Source organism: Tachyglossus aculeatus, chromosome 26, assembly GCF_015852505.1.
Source record: "Tachyglossus aculeatus isolate mTacAcu1 chromosome 26, mTacAcu1.pri, whole genome shotgun sequence".
In the NCBI taxonomy this organism is placed as follows: domain Eukaryota; kingdom Metazoa; phylum Chordata; class Mammalia; order Monotremata; family Tachyglossidae; genus Tachyglossus; species Tachyglossus aculeatus.
This window is the reverse complement of record NC_052091.1, coordinates 14,312,720-14,327,101: the sequence shown is the minus strand read 5'-3', so window position 1 is coordinate 14,327,101 and position 14,382 is coordinate 14,312,720. Positions and strand designations below refer to the sequence as shown.

Sequence of the window (14,382 nt, the reverse complement as noted above, 5' to 3'; positions counted from 1 at the left end):
ACTTCACCTTACCCTGCTCAGGGTCTCCTGCCTGCCCTCCTAACCCTTGGTCAGAATTTTTTACCTGCTTTCTTTGCCGACTGCCCCTTTGGGCAGGCCAGAGGCTCGGACACAGGAACAGTCTCTTTCAGGACCTGTAATGGTGGTCACTTCCTGGCCCGGTCCTGTCACCAACCACTCCAGGTCTGCTGTTTCCGCCACTGGTTCAGGCCAGAAAGAGAGCCCCCCACTATCACTCCACAGCCAGGCAAGGAGGAAGCCTGGCCTGATGAGCCACCGAATCAGCCTGCTCTTTAAGGCTCTCTGAAAGCATCTCCCATCTTGGGTCCCCCCCCCGGCCCCAGAACTCTCCTTCCCAACACTGAGAAAACCCTGGACTCACCAGGCACTGGATTTGTCCGTTGTTGCGAGAGGTCCCTTATAATCACCTCCAGGATGGCCAGTGGATAGCTGCTCAGCTCTCAGGACACACTTGTGGAGATGCCATTGAACACCCCATTTGCCTCCCTCCACCACGCCCCCTCTATCCGTCCACCCAGACCCACCCACCATCCTGCCCATCACCCCCCTTCACATGCTACTGGGCCATGGATTCGTCAGGGAGGATCTGGATAATAATAATAATGATGGCATTTGTTAAGCACTTACTATGTGCAAAGCACTGTTCTAAGCGCTGGGGAGGATACAGGGTGATGGCCATGGATTCGTCAGGGAGGATCGGGATAATAATAATAATGATGGCATTTGTTAAGTGTTTACTACGTGCAAAGCACTGTTCTAAGCACTGGGGAGGATACAGCGTGATGGCCATGGATTCGTCAGGGAGGATCTGGATAATAATAATAATGATGGCATTTGTTAAGTGCTTACTATGTGCAAAGCACTGTTCTAAGCGCTGGGGAGGAAACAGGGTGATGGCCATGGATTCATCAGGGAGGATGTGGATAATAATAATAATGATGGCATTTGTTAAGTGCTTACTATGTGCAAAGCACTGTTCTAAGTGCTGGGGAGGATACAGGGTGATCAGGTTGTCCCACATGGGGCTCACGGTCTTATGATTCTGTGCCCACCTCCATCACCGTGACCCCACAGATAGCGATAGCAACAACTTGTACTTCCCAAGTGCTTAGTACAGTGCTCTGCACACAGTAAGTCCTCCATAAATACGATTGAATGAATGAATGAATGAACTAGCCAGGGAGGCCACCATCAATCAACCAGTCAGTTGGATTTTTTTAGTGCTTAGCACTGTGCGAAGTGCTCAGGAGAATGCAGTAGACTTTGTAAGTGCAATCACTGCCTCAAAGAACTGACAGTATAGCCAGGGGGATGGATACTAAAATAAGTTTAAAGGACTGAGAAGCAATAGTGTGTGAAGATATGGACATAAGTGCAAGGCCCAGGGTCTGGAGGGGGACAAATATTCAAGTGCTTATGTGATGCGAACTGCGTAACTGAAGTGGCAGCTGGAGAAGGGAAATAAGAGTGGGAAGGTGAGAGGTTAATCAGGGAAGTCCTCCTGGATAAAAAAGCTCCTTGAGGGCAAGGATCCTATCTACCAATTCCAATGTATTTTCCCAAGTGCTTAATACATTGCTCTGCACACAGTAGGTAGTCAATAAATACAATTCATTGATCCATCGATCAATTGGTGTGGTTTCACAAGGGCTTTGCAGATGGGGAGAACGTGGTCTGCCAGATTCGTTCATTCATTCATTCAATCATTTATTGAGCGCTTACTGTGTGCAGAGCACTGTACTAAGCACTTGGAAAGTACAAGTCAGCAACATATAGAGATGGTCCCTACCTAACAATGGGCTCACAGCCTAGAAGGGGGAGACAGACAACAAAACAAAACATGTAGACAGGTGTCAAAATTGTCAGAACAAATAGATATAAAGCTATATGCACATCATTAACAAAACAAATAGAATAGTAAATATGTACAAGTAAAATAAATAAAGTGCTGTGGGGAGGGGAAGGAGGTAGGGTGGGGGGTGGGGTGGTTGGGGAGGAGGAGAGGAGGAAGTAAAGAGAATGTAAGCAAGAGGCCAGGAGGGAGAGAGGAGCACAGTGACGAGGTCAACAGTAGTGACTGTCACTGGGGTCTTATTGGGGGAGATAAGACGCTAAATTATGTCTTTGGATAAAAGACCCTCCCTCCACCTCCCACCTCCTTATTTCTCAAAATGAAATGATCTAGGAACAATGTAAACTTGGTGGCTAATCTTCCCCAGCCCGCTCCTGCCTGCTCAGCTCCAAAGATTTGCTGTCTCATCTGCGGTGAGGTACAGGCAGCAGGAGGAGGAGTGTGGCCTAGTGGTAAGAGCACCGGCCTGAGAGCCAGAGGACCTGGGTTCTCATCCCAGCTCTACCATCTGCCTTCTAGACTGTTAGCGCATCGTTGGGTAGGAACTGTCTCTATTTGTTGCCGAATTGTACTTTCCAAGTGCTTAGTACAGTGCTCTGCACACAGTAAGCGCTCAATAAATATGATTGAATGAGAGAATCTGCCTTCTGTCACACAGTCACACAATGAAGTGAAGGCAAGTCACTTCACTTCTCTGGCCTCAGCTTTCTCATTTGTAAAATGGGGATTCAACATCTGTTCATCCTCCCATTTAAAATACGAACAGGGACAGGGACAGTGTACAACCTGCTTAGCTTGTACTACTCTAGAGCTTGAAACAGTGCTTGACACATAGTAAGTGCTTAAAAACACAATGATAATAATATCAATAATAATAATTACAATAGAAAATAATGACAGAGGAGGAGTTAGGACTAAGCCTGTCCTGAATCCTAGCTGGGTTTAATTTGGTGCCAACTTGTAGCTCTGCCCCTCATTTTTTTTTTAATATTAGCTCACAGACTAATATGAAGACTTCCAAAGGCCTTTTAAAACCTCACAGCAGACAAACAAGCAAGCCAATCTGGGAAGTGGCAGGGTTGGTGATCTCTTCTACCTGTAATTTAGTTCAGAGTCTTCCCTCAACCCCTGCAATACCCACTGTAAACTCCCTGAGGGAAGGAAGTGTATCTTCTAGCTCTATTGTCCTCTCCCAAGAGCTTAGTGCAGTGCTCCTTAGACTGCAAAAGCTCAATAAATACCATCAATTGATTGACTGATTGATTAATTTACTTTCCAGTCATGTGAAGACACGACTTAATGAGAGAGCCAGGAGACCTGATAGAGAGATGCAGGCCTGTGGATAGCCCAGTAGCCCAGCCCATCTGGGGTGCGGGGAGAACCCTGTCACTCTGGGACAAGACTGGTATTCCTGGGACCCTGAAGCAGGAGGAAATGCTCTTCGAGGGGGTTGCTCACTCTAGCCCTGGTTGGGGAGCATCCTTGAAGGAGTTGAGAGTCAGGAACTCTTCCTATTCTGTCTCAGGTGCTGCTTTCTCTCTCCCTTCACAGCTGCCCAAGCAGCGTGGCTCAGTGGCAGGAACACAGGCTTGGGAGTCAGAGGTTGTGGGTTCTAATCCTGGCTCTGCCACTTATCAGCTGTGTGACTTGGGGTAAGTCACATAATTTCTCTGTGCCTCAGTTACCTCATCTGTAAAATGGGGATTAAGACTGTGAGCTCCACATGGGACAATCTGATTAACTTGTAACTATCCCAGCTCTTAGAACAGTGCTTTGCACATAGTAAGCACTTAACAAATACCATCATTATTATTATCTTGGTCCAGTGGCTCAAAATTGGAGGGCAGGGAAGTGGGTGGGGCATGGAAAGAGCATGGGATTGTGGGTCAGGGGACCTGATTCTAATCCCAGCCCCAATACTCTCCTGCCAGGTGACCTTGGGTAAGTCATTTAACCATTGTGAACCTCCATTTTCCCATCTACAAAGTAGACATAAAATACCTGTTCTTCCCTCCCCTCATAGACTAGGAGTCCTGTGTAGGACAGGAACTGCCCAATCCGGTTATCTTCTATCTTGCTAGCACTTGGCACCTACTAAGCGTTTGATAAATGCCCTCGGCATGATCATGGTTTATGTTTTATTGAAAATAAATCTTCCCCAGTCTGGCTTTCCATTCCTAATGCAGGCTTCCCCCTTAAAGGACCCCTGGTGCGTCTCAGCCTTGAGAACTGTTTGGCCAAGTGCCTGAGAAGAGGAGAGGGAGAGGCCCCGTCTAAACTGATTGGTTAGACTGGGTTTGCCTTGGGCTCAGCGGACCCAGAGTGACCCCATTCTGGTCCAAAACCAACTGGATGGATGTTGATAAAGAGTCTACCTGATGGATCGATAGATTCACTCAACCAAGAGTCAGGCGCCGGTGACTTTCAAGCCTGCAGAATTGATCATATCCTCCTGGGCCTTTCTGTATGGGTACTGTCATCTGGGAGAGGATGACCCACCTGCCTCTGACCACCATCCCCTCCTCAATCCCGTTAGCAGGCAGATGGACAGAGGATGAATGGTGAGAAAGCTGCAGTGAGTGGGACTAGAGCATTGTGACGGGGCAGTGAGGTGAGGGCCTACTCGGTCTGTGGGAGCCAACCCCTGCTCCCCCAGTTCTGGTCCTGTCGATCCCTGACCTTTTCCAGACTCTCATTGTCAGAACTAAGCACCCTCAGGATTTGAGGCGGCCTTCCGTCTGGATGCGGCCCTGCTCACCTGCACCTGAACTTTCATGTTTAGCCATTCAGTGTTTCTGCATGCCGGCAGAGTGCCCCCGCTGGGAAGACACAAAGTCACCGTGACTCACACCCCTCCTCCACCCATCCCTTCCCTCTGTGCTTTCTCTAAAACTCCCCTCCCTCCCCGCGAAGCTTTCCCAGACTGAAGGGAAATGTTGCCTGGGTTCCCAGCCTCCCCCCTAGTCTTCTCCCAGCCTGAGGAACAAGGGAGGCAGTGACTGAAAAGGAAATGGCCCTGGATCTACCTTCCTGGCTGGGCCTGTCTACTCAGGTCATCGATTCTCGTGTCCACTTGTGACATCTGGCATTGGTCCTAATGGGGAGATCCCTTTTGTGAGTGGCTGAAGACAATCCCTCCTGCTAACCTGACCCCTCTGTTAGCCACTAGGCAGGTGGGTCGAACAGCTGGTCAGCCTCCTGGGGTCACACTGACAGGGTTTTTCAGGGCCTGCATGGGTCACCCACTGCCTTGGGCTTTTTCTATTCTAAATGGTATTCGTTAAGTACTTACTATGTGTCAGACACTGCACTAAGCGCTGGGGTAGATACAAGCTAATCAAGTTGGCTACAGTCCATGTCCCACATGGGGCTCAGCGACTTAATCCCCATTTTACCGATAAGAAAACTGTGGCACAGATAAGTTAAGTGATTTGGCCAAGGTCACGTAGCAGACCAGTGGTGAAGCCAGGATTAGAACCCAGATCCTTTTGATTAGCAGGCCCGTGTCCTTTTTGCTAGACCCACACTGGGCTTCCATTTAGTTTGGAGCTAGGCAGGGGCCAGGAGGAGGAGTGTCAGTTCAACCTCCTTTTCTGGGTCTGGTGACTGGCTATGCCAGCTTCCCATGCCCTCAGACCCAACCCCACTTGGCAGCAACCTATTGCCCACAGCTGGCAAGAGCAGTAGCTGGGAAGCCTGGGCCATGGGCATCGGGGTCTTAGGGAGCGAGAATTTGGCTGTTCCTCTGCTACTTCTGAAGGCAGAGTGGGCTTGGTTGTTCTGTCTCTCTCTCTTTCTCTCTCCCTCTCTCTCTCTTTCCTCTGAAACTAGAAGGAAATGATCTTAAAACGCCACAGGGGCCATTTAGGTTGGTTATTTTAAAAGAGCCTTGTGTCCCAGAAAGGGACTAAAGCAATTATAGAACCAACCACTCTTTTCAGGAGTCAGGGAAACACCTGGGAAAATGGTTTAAATGCTATGCCACATGTGGGCAGGGGCATAGACAGAATGACCTTTGACGGCCTCTGGTAGCGACACCCCAGGGCCTGCTCCAGTTGAGCCGACTTGGCTTCCAAAGGCTGTCTGTGCTGGGAAATGGGAATGCCAGTCATTCATTCATTCAATGTATTTATTGAGCACTTACTGTGTGTTGAGCACTGTACTAAGTGGTTGGAACTTACAGTACAGCAATAAAGGGAGATACTCCCTGCCCACAGCAGCCCATAGGAGGTGGAGCCGAGACAGGCCAGATGGAGCGGGACACTTGCAATGTCCCGTATGTTTCCTCTGGAAGGGGGAGTAGTGTGGACATGCACCAATGGCCTTAGGAAGCCGGTAGAGCAGCAAGGCCATCGTCAGTAGAGAAGCAGCATTGCCTAATGGTTAGTGCATGGGCCTGAAAGTCAGAAGGACTTGTGTTCTAATCCCAACGCTGCCACTTGTCTGCTGTGTGACCTTGGCAAGTCACTTCACTTCTCTGTGCCTCAATTCCCACAGCTGTAAAATGGGGATTAAGACTGCAAGCCTTGTGTGGGACAGGGACTGTGTCCAACCCAATTAGCTTGTATCTAGGACAGTCCTGGCACAGAGTAAGCACTTAAAAAATACCACAGTTCTTCTTCTTATTATTTTTATAATTGCAGAGAAGAGGTTTAAGGTGGCATCCCCGTTGGGTCCCCTGAACACCTCTAGTGACTCAGCTGTCTGCACTCACACCCCAACAGGAGCGATCTTATAAGCTGAGCGGAGAGAGTGAGATAGAGACAGAGACACTGAGTCAAAGAGCTAGGTGTTTATTAAAGTCACAGGATCTTAGCCTTCCCTGTCTCTCCGCCAGCTGCACTCCTCCCCCTGCTTGCCTCCAACACTTCTGGCCACTATGAGGTGGCTCTCGTACTGCTCAGAGCCATTAGAGAACTCCAAGTGCCCCAACCCGAGCACCAGAGGTCGAGGTGGTTTAAGCTGAAATGCACAGGAGGAGCAATTTTTCTCCAGCTCCTCTGGAGAAACGGATTACAAACACATTTAGGTTCACTTCCCCAGCATAATTTTCTCCCATTTGGTAATCAGTGTTTTCGCTAGGTGCCGGAACATATTTAAAATGAGGAGTTTCCTCTGAGACGTTTATTAGAGCTGTTACACTGGCTCTCTGCCTGCACTCGAGGGGCTGATGGATGTTTAGAGGTGGGTGGGGTGAGTTAGGGGGTAAATGGGGGCTCGGAGGAGTGGTGGGGGGCTGGGAGGAGGAACAGAGTATGGATAGAGGCTGGGAAGAGGGGTGAGGGTGGATGGGGACTGGGAGGAGGGGAGGAGGGGGTGAACTGGGGATTGGAAAGAGGGGCATGATTTAGGACTGGACATTACGAGGCCTGGGAGCCCAGGAAAAAGGATGGAAATCCTTCTAGGGATTGAGGACCCTGCCTCCTAGCTCATTATGGACTGTGAGCTCCTTGTGGGCAGGAAATGTGTCTGTTTTGTTGTTGTAGTCTCCCAAGTGCTTAGTACAGTGGTTTGCATACAGTAAGGAGCATAGGAAGGAGCATGATTTAGTGGATAGCGTACGGGTCTTGGAGTCAGAAGGGTATGTGTTCTAATCCCAGCTCTGTCACTTGTCTGTGTGACCTTGGGCAAGTCACTTCACTCCTCTGTGCCTCAGTTACCTCATCTGTAAAATGGGGACGGAGACTATGAGCCCCACAAGGGACTCCCCTCTCCTCCCTTCTTTCCTTCTACAGCCCAGCCCGCACCCTCCGCTCCTCTGCCGCTAACCTCCTCACTGTGCTTCGTTCTCGCCTGTCCTGCCATTGATCCCTGCCCCATGTTCTCCCCCTGGCCTGGAATGCCCTCCTTCCGCACATCCGCCAAGCTAGCTCTCTTCCTCCCTTCAAAACCCTATTGAGAACTCACCTCCTCCAGGAGGCCTTCCCAGACTGAGCCCCCCTCCCCACCCCCCCACCCTACCTCCTTCCCCTCCCCACAGCACCTGTATATATGTTTGTACAGATTTATTACTCTATTTATTTTACTTGTACGTATTTACTATTCTATTTATTTTATTTTGTTAATATGTTTTGTTTTGTTGTCTGTCTCCCCCTTCTAGACTGTGAGCCCACTGTTGGGTAGGGACCGTCTCTATATGTTACCAACTTGTACTTCCCAAGCGCTTAGTACAGTGCTCTGCACATGGTAAGCGCTCAATAAATACGATTGCATGAATGAATGACTGACAGGGACTGTGTCCAACCCGATTTGCTTGTATCTATCCCAGCACTTAGTAAAGTGTCTGGCATATAGTAAGTGCTTAACAAATACCACAATTAAGCGCTCAATAAATATGATTGAATGAATGAATGAATTATGGGCAGGGAAAGTGTCTGCTAATTCTGCTGTACTGTACTCTCCTATGCACTTAGAACAGAGCTCTGCACATAATAAGTAATAAATAAATACCATTGATTGACTGATTGATGTTATTTTGAGCACTTACTATGTGCAGAACACTGGACTGAGTGTTTGGGAGAGGATGATACAATAGAGTTGGCAGACATGATCCCTGCTGTCAAGGAGTTAGCTGTCTAGTTGAGGAGCTCTCTGAGTGAGCAGGAAAGGTTGAAGGCCCAGAGTGTTGGGATACACAAGATAGGCAGTCTATCCAGGCCAGCATGGGGGCGGGGGGGCATGGCCCAGAGTTACAGCTCTAGAGCAGCACTTTTTGTCTTTAATTTTACTCCATCCTCAGCAGTTATGAACAAGCGTTTATTCAGTTGTCAACACAGTTCATCATTTATGAGCACTCCAGTTGTTGGTATCGTGATACCTGTCTCCCCCATTGGAGTGGAAGCTCCTTATGGGTATGGAAGGTGTCATTCTCTGTTTCCATTTCCCAAGTGTTTAGTGCAGTGCCTCGCACCAAGTGTTCTGCTCCATCTCTGTGGAGACATGTTTGGCCTGGTTACGGGTGTGTGGGAGTGGGAAAGGAGAGGGGATCCCCTCCCCTGGAGATCGGAGGGGCAAGAGGATGTCACCCTCCCCCACCTTGGACAATTCTCCTTCTGGTTTAATGGTCGCATATCTCATCTAATGTCAAATTCCATTTTCCTTCACTTCCCCGAAGTCTTTCTGGGGACAGAGGAAACATTGGGGACAGTGGTTAGCCACACCACGGGGACTGCAGAATGATCATTCATTCAATCAATCAATGGTATTTATTGAATGTTTGCTATGTGTAGAGCACTGGACTAAGCACTTTGGAAAATACAATATGACAGAGTTAGTAGACACATTCTCTGCCCACAAAGAGCTTGCAGTCTAGAGGGGGAGGCTAACATTAAAATAAATTATGGATATGGATATGTGTTGAAGGACCAATGGCAGGGTGAATATCAAGTGCTTAAATAATACAAATCTAAGTGCAAGGGTGACACAGAAGGGAGAGGGAGTAGGGAAAATGAGACCTTAGTAAGGGATGGCCTCTTGGAGGAGATGAGATTTAATTAGGGCTTTGAAGGTGGGGAGAGTTGTGGTTTGTCATATATGAAGGGGAGAGGAGTTCCAGGTCAGAGGCAGGATGTGGGCGAGGGTTCAGAGGCGAAATAGGCAACATTGAGGCCCAGTCAGTAGGTTGGCATTGGAGGAGCGGGCAGGCTGGTTTGAAGGAATAATAATGATGATGGCATTTGTTAAGTGCTTACTATGTGCAAATCACTGTTCTAAGCACTGGGGAGGATACAAGGTGATCAGGTTGTCCCACGTGGGGCTCACAGTCATCCCCATTTTACAGACGAGGTAACTGAGGCACAGAGAAGCTAAGTAACTTGCCCAAGGTCACACAGCTGACAATTGGTGGAGCTGGGATTTGAACCCATGACCTCTGACTCCCAAGCCCGTGCTCTTTCCACTGAGCCATGCTGCTTCTCCTAGGAAATCGGGAAAGTAGGAAAGTAGGAAATCAGCAGGGTAAGATAGAAAGGGGTGGGCTGATAGAACACTTTAAAGTTGATGGTGAGAATTTCTATTTGATGTGGAGGTGGATGGGCAGCCACTGGAGGTTCGTTGGCTTCCAGGAGAAAAGAGGTTGAGCTAAATTCCTGAACAATGGACTGCAGTGGGCTAGTAGAGGGAAAAGGTGGGTGGTTTGGGTGGTTGCTCCTTCTTGGAGGTTGGTAGTAGAAGAGTAATCATTGCTGCTTATCCAGACATCCTTGACTGACCGGGTCAGGGACAGAATTCTGACTGGAGGACCATAAACTTGAGTCAGGTCAACATGGCTTATAGTTGAGCAGGACCCTCTGAGGACTCTCCCACCTCCCCACTTCCTATCCGTTCCCCTCACCCTCCTGCCTTCCTGTTTTCCAGGAGCCACCATGCCTCAGCTTGGCTAGGCCATTGTGGGCCCATTCACTGTCCCCTGGGAGTCTCACCCAGGACCCCAGGCATCCCCCACCTCCGCCGGGACCCCTCATCTGACACGATATCCCACCGGCCGAAGAGTTCTCCCTGCCCTCTCTCCACAGAGACATCCCGGGCTTCGGCCTCAAGCAAGGGCGGATCAGCAGACGCGGTAAGTGGATTTTCCATCTGCTCTGCCACTGGGGTGCCCGTCAGAGACCCGGTTCTGAGGGACGGGGTTCTTGTTGGCCTTTCAGGGGCAAAGCAACTCGGTCTCCTGGAACTCTGCAAAATCAAGCAACATTGACCTGACCCATCTTGACTTAATGGAAAGAGCCCAGGCTTGGGAGTCAGAGGTCATGCGTTCTAATCCTGGCTCTGCCACTTGTCAACTGTGTGACTTTGGACAAGTCACTTCATTTTTCTGTGTCTCAGTTACCTCATCTGTAAAAGTGGGGATTAAGACTGTGAGCCCCACACGGGACAAACTGATTACCTTTTCATTCATTCATTCATTCAATTGTATTTATTGAGCGCTTACTGTGTGCAGAGCACTGTACTAAGCGCTTGGGAAGTACAAGATGGCAGCATATAGAGAGGGTCCCTACCCAACAACGGGCTCACAGTCTAGAAGGTTAGTGGTTAGAACAGTGCTTGGCACACAGTAAGCGCTTAACAAATACCATCATCATTATTATTATTATTTTTATTATTACGTCGGTGTTTCTCCAACTGGGGTTTGCAGATCTTTTGAGAAGGCTGTGCTGGGGGAGATTGGATGTGAGAGCTGCAAGGTCTCTGCTGATAGAGACTGTCAGTCTGTCTGACTGGTCTCCTCTCCTAGACCACCCAAGAGAAAACTTAAGATGTATGGAGAGAGAAGGAAATCATGCAGTTCCCTCAAAACAGGTGTAATAGTTCCCTGTTGGGTGGAAAAGTGTCCTGACCCAGGGATTTGAGAGGTCACTGAGGGGAGCCTCTAGGGACTGGGGCTCCTCAGGAGTTTTCTAGGGGAGAGAAACCCACCACGCCTAGCCCCCATCTATCCGTCTGGGAAACATAAAGATTTCACACCTCACATCCCACCCAGGACTTCAGTGGTGAAGCTGTTTTGGGTCCAGGTTGGCCTAGTACTGCCTGGAACTAGGGGAATGGAGACAATGACCTGCCCCAGCCCTGGGTAACAAGGACCAAAAATAGGACTTGGGTTTCCTCTGTTCATTGGTTCATGAGGGGAAAGTTTCAGGACTTATAATAGAAATAGACTGAGTGCCTCCTCAGGTGAAACCCTACGCTTCAGCACATGGGAACGCACCCCAGAAGCAAAGGACACATTCCCTGCCCACAAGGAGCTTACAGTCAAATGAGGAACTCACCCTAGAGGAGTGAGAAGTCTGGTCCTGGGGGAGAAGAGAGGAGCAGAGAACTGGGGGATCATAGGAAGAAGGGTTTCAGTCCAGCTGTCTGAAATAGAGGGAGACAGTGGAGCTGAACTAGGGAGTATGTGTGTATGAGTGTGGGTAGAAGATGTGAAGAAGAGGTCAGAGGCAAGAGAGATGAGAGTGAGGCACAATAAGTAGGTTGGCATTAAAGGAGTGACATGTGTGAGCAGAGCAAGGATAGGTAGTAATAATAATAATTAATATTTATTAGGAGCTTATTATGAGCCAAGCACTACAGTTGAACAGGACTCACATGGGGCTCACAGTCTAAGTAGGAGGGAGAACAGGTACTAAACATTTGACAGATCAGAGAATACTACTACTAATAATAATAATGGTATTTGTTAAGCACTTACTATGTGCAAAACACTGTTCTAAAAACTGGGGGGTATGCAAGGTGATCAGGTTGTCCCACATGGGCTCACAGTCTTAATCCCCATTTTACAGATGAGGTAACTGAGGCCCAGAGAAGTTAAGTGATTTGCCTAAAGTCACACAGCAGACAAGAGGTAGAGCTGGGATTAGAGCTCACAACCTCTGACTTTCAAGCCCGTGCTCTTTCCACTGAGCCACACTGCTTATCTGAGAGAACTGAGGCACAGAGAAATTAAATGACTTGACCAAAGTTGCCCAGCAGGTAAGTAGTAGAGCCGGGATTAGAATGTAGTTTCTCTTATTCTCAGGCCCATGCTCTTTCCACCAGGCCATACTATTTCCATGGTAGAGGGGAGAGCTGATTGAAAGTCTTAAAGCTGATGGTGAGGAATTTCTGCTTGCTGTAAGCTTGGCAATGAATATGTCTGCTAATTCTGTTGTATTGTACTCTCCCAAGCACAGTGCTCTGCACATAGTAAGCACTCAAGAAATACCACTGATTGATTGATTGATTGATGTGGAACCACAAGGGGTTTATGAGGTGTAGGAAATGAAGCTTGGGTTAGGGGAGTATGCAGTGGTTATCACTACTCACTGATCTGAGTTGCTTTCTCACCCTCAGGGGATAAGCCTGACATATTTCCCCACCCTAGGGCTTCCCTCTTTTTGTGCCAGGGCTGTGGCAGCTACAGAAGAGTGAGGTGGCCCTGGGCAGTCCCACCTATCTCAAGGGCTGGGAAAGGGGTCCCGGGGTAAATTCCATGGGAGAGTCATGAGGGGGTTGGAAGGAAAGTCAAGCCTCCATGATACCAGTGTTCCCATGGTAACGCAGGCGGGAGGCTAAAAAAAGACCCCCAAGAAGCAGAACCAAAATAAGAGGCGTAAACACAATATGGCTCCAGGGGGTGGGGGGGCCCTGTTTTCCTAGCCACCTGTTTGGGAGGCTTTGTCTCCCCATCCCTGCGGGTCCCCCAGGACTGAGTAATCCCCCCCCTACTCTCTCAACATGGCCAGCCCTTGTTTTTCACACACACCCTCCACCCCAACGCGTGGTCTAATGGACAGAGCAGGGGCCCAGGATTCAGAAGGACCTGGGTTCTAATCCTGGTTCTGCTACTTGTCTGTTGTGTGACCTTGGGCAAGTCACTTCACTTCTCTGTACCTCAGTTACTTCGTGTATAAAATGGGGATTAAGACTGTGAGCCCCATGTGGGATGGGGACCATGTCCAACCTGATAAATTTGTATCTACTCCAGCGCTTAGTACAGTGTCTGGTACACAGTAAGAGCTGAACAAATATCATTAAAGAAAAAGTCATTCTGCTGGTGGATGCTGTGGTGAATATCCTGATGGAGGCGTGAGAAGTGTTTCCTGAAAGACCAAGAGCAGAGGGGGATGTAGGGCAGCTGAGCGTACTGGGCCACGAGAATATGGTGGCATGCCTTGCTGGTGCAGTTTAAGTCTGGCCGGAGGACGTCAAACAGTAGGATTCTTGCAGGAGTCCGCACAAACCCTAGGGAAATCACCTCCTCTCATAATAATGTTATTAACAGTAATGTTGTTGATGATGATGAAAATAGTGATAATGTTTGATAAGTACAAACTATGTGCCAAGCACTGGGATAAATACAATGCAATCTTGTCAGAGACAATCCCTTCTCCATATGGGACTTGCCATCTAAGGGGCAGGATGAGCAGGTAATTAATCCCCATTATTCAGATGAGGAAATTGAGTCCCAGAGAAGTTAAGGGACTTGCCCAAGGTTGAATAGCAGGCAAATGGTGGAACTGAAATTAGAATCCAAGTCCCTACTTTCTAGGCCCTAAGCCTGTGCTCTCTTCACCAGGTCATGCTGCCTTTTTTTTTTTATGGTGTTTGTTAAGCACTTACTATGTGCCAGACACTGTACTAAGCACTGGGGTAGATAAAAGCTAATCAAGTTGGACACAGTCCATGTCCCACATGGGGCTCACAGTTTTTTAATCCCCATTTTATAATAATAATAATTGTATTTGTTTAAGTGCTTACTATGTGACAAGCACTGTTCTAAGTGCTGGGGTGGATACAAGGTAATCAGGTTGTCCCTCATGGGGCTCACAATTTTAATCCCACTTTACTGATGAGCTAACTGAGGCACAGAGAAATTAAATGATTTGCCCAAGATCACCCAGCAGACAAGTGGTGGAGCTCAGATTAGAAGTCAGGTCCTCTTACTCCCAGACGCATGCTGATTCCATAGACCACACTGCTTCTCTTCCAAGTGACAGATGATTTCAGTCTCCGCTTTGGCTGATTCACCAGGA

General features: G+C 48.5%; 1 protein-coding gene across 1 annotated transcript in view; it reads left to right on the top strand.

The window, feature by feature from the left end:
- The first annotated feature begins 10,349 nt into the window (after positions 1 to 10,349).
- LINGO1 (leucine rich repeat and Ig domain containing 1) overlaps positions 10,350 to 14,382 on the top strand; it is a 157,711-nt gene continuing 153,678 nt past the window's right edge. Inside the window, exon 1 of the mRNA XM_038767559.1 lies at positions 10,350 to 10,433. The gene's annotated coding sequence lies outside the window, so the exon portion shown is untranslated. The remainder of the gene's footprint in view (positions 10,434 to 14,382) is intronic.